This window comes from Petaurus breviceps, unplaced genomic scaffold (genome assembly GCF_028583685.1).
Source record: "Petaurus breviceps papuanus isolate PSGF00001 unplaced genomic scaffold, PetGlider_PUasm1.0 688, whole genome shotgun sequence".
In the NCBI taxonomy this organism is placed as follows: Eukaryota; Metazoa; Chordata; class Mammalia; order Diprotodontia; family Petauridae; genus Petaurus; species Petaurus breviceps.
Window position 1 is genome coordinate 3,593,653 of NW_027186457.1, and position 7,158 is coordinate 3,600,810.

Here is a 7,158-nt window from a genome sequence, read left to right on the forward strand (position 1 = left end):
TATTATCTCATAAGATGCTCACAACAGCCCTGCATAGTAAGTGCTGTTATTTTACTGTTGGGGATAATGAGGAAAAAACAAGATTGCTTAGATCACCCAGTTTGTAAATGTCTGAGGCCAAATTTGAACTCAGGTCTTTTGCATTCTGGGTCGGCCCACATGACTGTTTCACCTCCAGGTCTATGATTCTAGAGCCTCTGAGTACATAAGTTCTTTTCCCAGAATGTCATGATCTCTGTTATAAGATGTGGAGGCATCTTTTAGATACAAGCTAGTTGAACTCCATTATTTCCTTTTGGTTCAAACCTATGACTTCAGTGATTCCAGGTTTAAATCCCCCGGATTAAATAAATTTTAATCAACTTCTCTGTGATTTATAGTATTAGAAAACTACTTAGAGCACTAAGAAGCGCATAGTAGGCCCTTCATGAATTCTTATTCCTTGATTGATTAACTGTATGCTCTGCTTGACTTCATAAAGTCTTTCCCATATTTCTCTTATTTGCTCATATTCATCCTTTTTCTCTCTACCACACTGAGTGAAAAAGAAAGAAACAAAGTTAACCTCTTTGGTTTCAATAAACCTTGGGAACATGAGGCATTGGGATTGGAATTTCAAATAAATGAATTATAAAAAAAAATAGAAGCTATATTGATAAGACCTTATCTTTCATGTCCACCTCTAATCCCTCAAGGAAAGACATCATTGTTTCAAGAATCCACTGTAACTCTGCTCCCAATTTCACTTTTCTACCTTTTCATGCTCTGAATAAAACAAAATGTTATCCTCTACTTCTTGACTGTTCCTGGTGAGATCAAACTGGTAATGATGACTCAAATGCTAAATCCCTGTTTGCATTGACTAAACTAGCCAATAGAACCAATCAATGATTCCTTCCTTATTTCTAGATTGACCAGATGAGGAAATGGACATTACTCTCTACAATTTTCCACCATTTTCCTCCCTAGTTTGGTTTGGTGATTGTTACAGAAGGTCCAAGACCCTTTCTCAGCCCTATCCCATTTATTCCCCTTTCTAAGGTCTTAACTTTTGGTTCCAAGATGGTGGGGAAGGAACTACAGTATTAGTTTCCTTAATAGAAAACTCTCCAGCCCAAGAGAAGGACTTGGGCTAATATATGTGATTAAACTTGGTGTCCTCTAGAAATATACCCAGTATAGCATGGGATAATGTGATAGAAAAGATAGATTGAAGAAAGAACTCACATCTCCTATGTTTCGGGGTTGAATCCTCTATTCATTTCATTGTGTTGCTCTTTCCTGAGCTCTTTTGAATGTTTTGTTGCTGCTTTTCCCTGGATGTGTAATCTCTGCTGGGGTTTTGCTCCATTGGTCAGATGAAACTTCTGTCAATAACCAGTTTGGGGGGGAGGAGGGGGGTTGTTTGTTTGTTTGTTTTTTAACTATCTCTTCAGTGCCATCTGCTGGCCATGTTGGTTCCCATTTATTAAGGTATGATAACTAGAAAACTTTGTCCTGCTAAGCACCCTTACAGATCTATACTTAAGACCAATGAGCCTTTATATACAGCTAAGGGGTTAATAAAATAACATCAGAAATACTGTCTCCAGGCTAAAGGTACATTTTGCTTTGTTTCCTTCTAACTCCCAGATTGGTGCTAAATTAAAGTCCTTTATCCCAGACAACTATCTGACTGTCAGAAATCCCTTAGAAAGGGGCAGCTAGGTGGCACAGTTAATAGAGCACCGGCCCTGGAGTCAGGAGGACCTGAGTTCAAATCCAGCCTCAGACACTTAACTCAAAACCTAGCCTTGTGACCTTGGGCAAGTCACTTTACCCCAATTGCCCTCCAAAAAGAAAGAAAGAAAAGAAATCCCTTAAAATTCCCATTGAACCCCTCAAGCAGATTCTGTATCCCTACAACTCACTCCAGAGAAGTGTACACTAAAGAAACCCCATGATATGCCACTTTGCTCCTTCCAGATTCACGTGCAAACAAATCTGAACCAGCGAAAAAGTTAAGTGATGGACACAGGTCACTCTTCCCAACCCTCCTGGTCCATATTCCTGCCTTTAATATAATAAGCCTATACATATATATTTAGATATGTATTATATATTATGTCAGCATCAAAACAGCTTGTGTAGTTGACTTTCTCCAGCAGAAACTAAAGCATATATAAAGTATTTTGTAGATGTGAGGTGATATTTATGCTTAATCTTATTATCATTTTCTATACTAGACTATAACCTCTTTAAGGAAATGAGTTCCTTTATTTTTCATCTTTCTATCTTTAGTATCAACCACAGTATAGGGCACATAGTATGTATTTAATAAATGTCTGTTAAAGGAATGAATTAATATTATACTAGAGTATACGGAACAAGAATCTCTCAAGAGTATTGAGAACCACAAACATTTTCCTGCCATCTCCATGTTTCCCCTGAAGAGAGTAGTTCTATATCTAGCCCCTTATCCAATCATTTGCCTAGTGGGAAGCCAGTCCTAATGAGGCTTTCCATTCATAGTATTGACTGGGAAAGTGAAATTTCCAACTTACTCCCTTGATTACTCTTCTACTACCCATGGAAGAAGAGCCAGCACTTTTGGAGCTGAATAGCAAGCCTGAGAGAAAGAAAATAAAGCCAAACCCTTCCCTCTTCCCACTCATGTCTTTGTTAATGGGGAAGAGAGAGGACAGGAGAGAGCTAATTACCAGTAGCTGAATCCTTTCAGAGATCACCATAGAAATGCATAAATGAAAAATTATCTAAGGAAAGGTGACCCTTACTGGCCAAAGAAAGGAAGTGCAACTCATAAGCTCTGGCCAAAAGCTTAGTAATAGGCTTTAAAAAAAAATCTTCACTTCTCTCTTTTCAATATTATTTTCTCATTCTTCCTTCCCCTTTTTTCTTTTTTCTCTGTTCCTTTTCATCTTCTTCTTTCTTCCTTTCCCTTCTCCCTCTCCCTCATTTTCACAGCCTGTTCAAGAGACTTGGTAAAAAACCAACCAGAATGACTTGCCTCAACCAGTTGAGTCAGGGTTGGAAAATAGGGTGGGAACTTTTGCTGCTGTGCTACTGTCTAGGGTTTATTCATCTGAAAGAACTTGCTTTATGCAACCACATTCCTTTTTTTTCTTTGCCCATTCTACACACACACACACACACACACACACACACACACACACACATTTTAACATTTGAAAGTTAATCCAACAGTGAGCAGAATCAGTAGTGATGGCAGCTCCCTTTAATTAAAGGACAAACAGCCCCAAAATATCTGAGCTGGGCAGAAAAGATAGCCCCAAGCACTTGAAGTTGACAGCGAGACATTAAATTATAGGGGTCTCCTTATAAAACTGGGTAGAGAGCTTGGGGCCTTGAAGTGTCAACAAATATAGATGGAAAAGTTGGGGGAGGGCAGATCTAAAGGAAGTAATGGTAAGAAACTGAGAAATTGGCTATATTATTAAATCCCAATACAGATGGTGCTTTTGGACTCCAGAAGTAAGAGGCCTGTAAAATAATAAAAACTGAAAAGAATATTCTTTTTTCTAAGGGAAAAGAAAAAAAAAGATTCTGTTCATGTTGGTTCTGCTTGAGAAACTTCCAAAACTGTGTGATTCATTATGAAATGGAAGAATCATGATGAAATGGAAGGATATGGTAGAAGAAAGATATGGATCCCAGTTTTAGACCTCCCTGATCTAGACTAACCCCAAATGGTGAGAATGGTCCTTGGATAACAGATGCCATCTTAAACCAAAAATAAAATAGAAATTTTTGTTTGATCCTAACCTGGTATAGTACAGTGAAGAGAGATTCAACTCTGGAGTTCAAAGGCCTATTTTCAAATTCAGTCAACTATACTTATGAGCTGTGTTAAGCAAATCACTTAAACTCCACATGTCTCAGTTTCCCCATCTATAAAATAAGGAGATTGGACCAAATGGCCACTGAAGCCCCTTTCAGCTCTAAAATAAATATAAAAGCAACATAAATAACAGCAACAATAGTAATAAGTGGGTATAAATAAAAATCAATAACAACTGGGATTTTTAGAATGCTTTAAAGTGTATGCCGTTGAATCGTCACAATAGATAGATGGCCCTGTGTGGTAGATGCAATAGACAGTATTAGTCCCACTTTCCAAATGAGGAAACAGGATCAGAGATGAAGGTCTTTTCCCAGGATCACATAGATAATAGCATCAGAGATCAAATTTGAACTTCCTCCTTCCAGATTCAATGTTCTACCACACAAAAGCCTGAAGTTGAAATATTGAACCAAAGGTTCCAAGTGCACACTTCAAATCATTCACAGATAATTTTCCAGAATAAATAATTTTCATATTCTCCTTTGCTAACAGGCATAAATCGATGAGACCTACCACTGATTGCTGATTGACTGACTGTCATTAAAATATGAATAACATCTTTGGATTTTTAGAATCCTGAAAACCTCTTCTTCCGCTTTTTCTACTGAAGCAGTGAGCTACTGTGGCAAATCACCCCTGTTCTCTGTCAGTTTGGGACAGCGACAATTACTTTCTGCCTCCGGTTAGGTTCATGCAACCCTTCCCAAACAGATGAGAGGTCCATTTCTGGCCACAAAATTATTTATTTATCAATATCTTCCAGTGAATTCATAAGCCAATATACTCTCCCAGATCCCCTAGGATTCCCCAAACTTCCATTCACACTTTCTAAGAAAAATAAAGAATGATCATGTGTTATTGATCATGTGTTGTGTCAGCCCAGATTATAAGCTATATGAAGCAACATTGGCAGAATGGTTTTCTGCTTTTTTCTGTAGTCTTTGTCCTCCTCTATTCTCTTCTCCCCCTCCACAGTGAAGACTTCCTGACAATGGAGGAAATGATAACAGACTCTTCCTTTTGCCCTTTTTTTAGGTAACAAGTAGAATATAAGCTCTTCAAAGGTAAAGACCATCTCACTTTGTCATGGACCCTCAGTGTCTGGAACAGTACTTAGCTCAGAGCAGGCACTCAATAAGTGCTTATTCGGGGCATAGTCAATAGGGTGTGCTGTAATGAGTCTGACAGTTCCTGTCTCAATCCCCTTAAAACAATGTTACTGCCTTCAGTACATTATAACCCACTCAACGGTAGAATCTGGGTAGGGAGATGGAAGGAGGAAGGGGAAGGGAGGCAGAGGACAGAAGGGGTGTCAACAACGTCTCTTTGTAGCAGCTGTTATGACTTGCCCCTTGGCTCTGCCTCCTTGTAAGTGGTTTCCCAGACTCTTAAGTCTATGGTAGGTGTGGATTATTTGATCAAAACATATGAGTCAGCCCCCATTTTACTTAGAAAAACTCCTCTCTTTCATTTTGTCTCTGCTTCATTTCATCTGAGGTAATTTACAAAGACATGGTTGTTTACAGCTCTTTAATCAGACAATTATAAATAAATGAATGCATGGATCCATCAATCAAAGAATCAATTAAAACAAATAACATCAATGAACCCAGACATTGATCACCACCCCTCCTGCTTTGACCCAGTGAAGCAACCCCAAGATGTAGAAGATCAATTCACCACAGCCGCTCCCAACCTGGAGTTTGACCAGGATATATGACCAAAAAATGTTTCTCCCCTAGAAGCAAAATCTCCATAGTGGGTCAGTGTCTAATCTGTCAAGATGACTCAAGAACTCATCATCCATTCGTTGGTCTCTCACTGAAGAGCCCACGTTGTGAAGGCTTGGTGCATTTGACACTCACCTTGCTTTCAGGTGGCTATAATTTCCACTTTTCTCTTTTTTTTTCTTTTTGGAGGGCAATTGGGGTTAAGGGAATTGCCCAAAGTCACAAGGCTAGTGTGTCAAGTGTCTGAGGCCGGATTTGAACTCGTCCTCCTGACTCCAGGGCCAATGTTGTATTCCATGTTGGTCTAACTAGCTCTCAGATTTACTGGAATTTTGTTTGCTTGTTTTCCCCTCCCTTAAGACATCTTGCTTTCCTTCTCATATGCAGTCATCTTACTTCTTCCCTCTAGGTTCATGGAGATGCTCCAACATTCCCTGCCAAGCTGGAGCCTTAGCTGGAGCCTTCCTCTGCATCCCTTAGAATTTCTGATCCATTTGAGTCTAGCAGGGAAACTACCAGTGAATGCCCCAAATTGCATGCATGTAGCATTTCTGGAAATATAGGTTTGGCTGCCTGCTCCTCAACCCCAAATGCTTGCAGGAAATACCTTAGGTATAAACCAGTGAGTTGAGAAAGTCCTGAGGTATGGAAAGTCAACATTTTAGGTCATTAACTGACTTCTTGCCTGGAAACTTCCTTTCTTCAGGACTAGCAGCTGGAAACATAGAACAAGAGATTTAGAGCTAAATGGGATGCCAGAGAGCATCTTAGTCCAAACTCATCATTTTACAGGTGAGAGAACTAAGGCAGAAACAGAAAGATGGAGTGCCTTACCAACAGATACACAGGTAAATCCAGGCAGAGCTGAGATTGTGAACTCAGGGCTTTTGAATCCAAACCCGATGTTCAAGAAAGATGTTCTTCAATTGTTATTGAAAATGGAAAGAATTTCATAAATATCTTTTGGGAATTAGAGTCATTAGGGAGCCAAATGGGACTTTGATCAGAATACACTGATTTTTCCTACACATATAGATTAGTTGCATGGCAACCGTTGGAATTTGGCAGTTTGTTCCACTCCATAAAACACTTGGGATTTAACGACTACATAGACTCCCTTCTTGCTGTTATATCTTCAGATCTGTTCCTCCAATCTTTAAATTCCTTGCACAGAAGAGTTTCAAGCAATAATCAGTGATAAGACACCTTGTGGATGAAAGGTAGCCTATGATATGTTATGAACGATGACTTAAAATATCAGTTTTGTTGCTGTTTAGTCATTTTCCGGTTGTATCCAACTTTCCCATGACCCATTTGTGGTTTTCTTGGCAAAGATACAAGACTGGCTTGCCATTTCCTTCTCCAACTCATTTTACAGATGAGGAAACTGAGGCAAACAGAGTCACACAGTGTCTGAAGTCAAATTTGAACTTAGGTTTGTTCTGCTTGTCACTACAGTGAAGTTAGAAAGTCATTGTAGCTTTCAGTGACATAAATGGTCCCTCTTCACTAAAAAGTTCAATTGATGTGTCATAGGAAAGAAACCAAGTTCAAATGTAGCCAGTA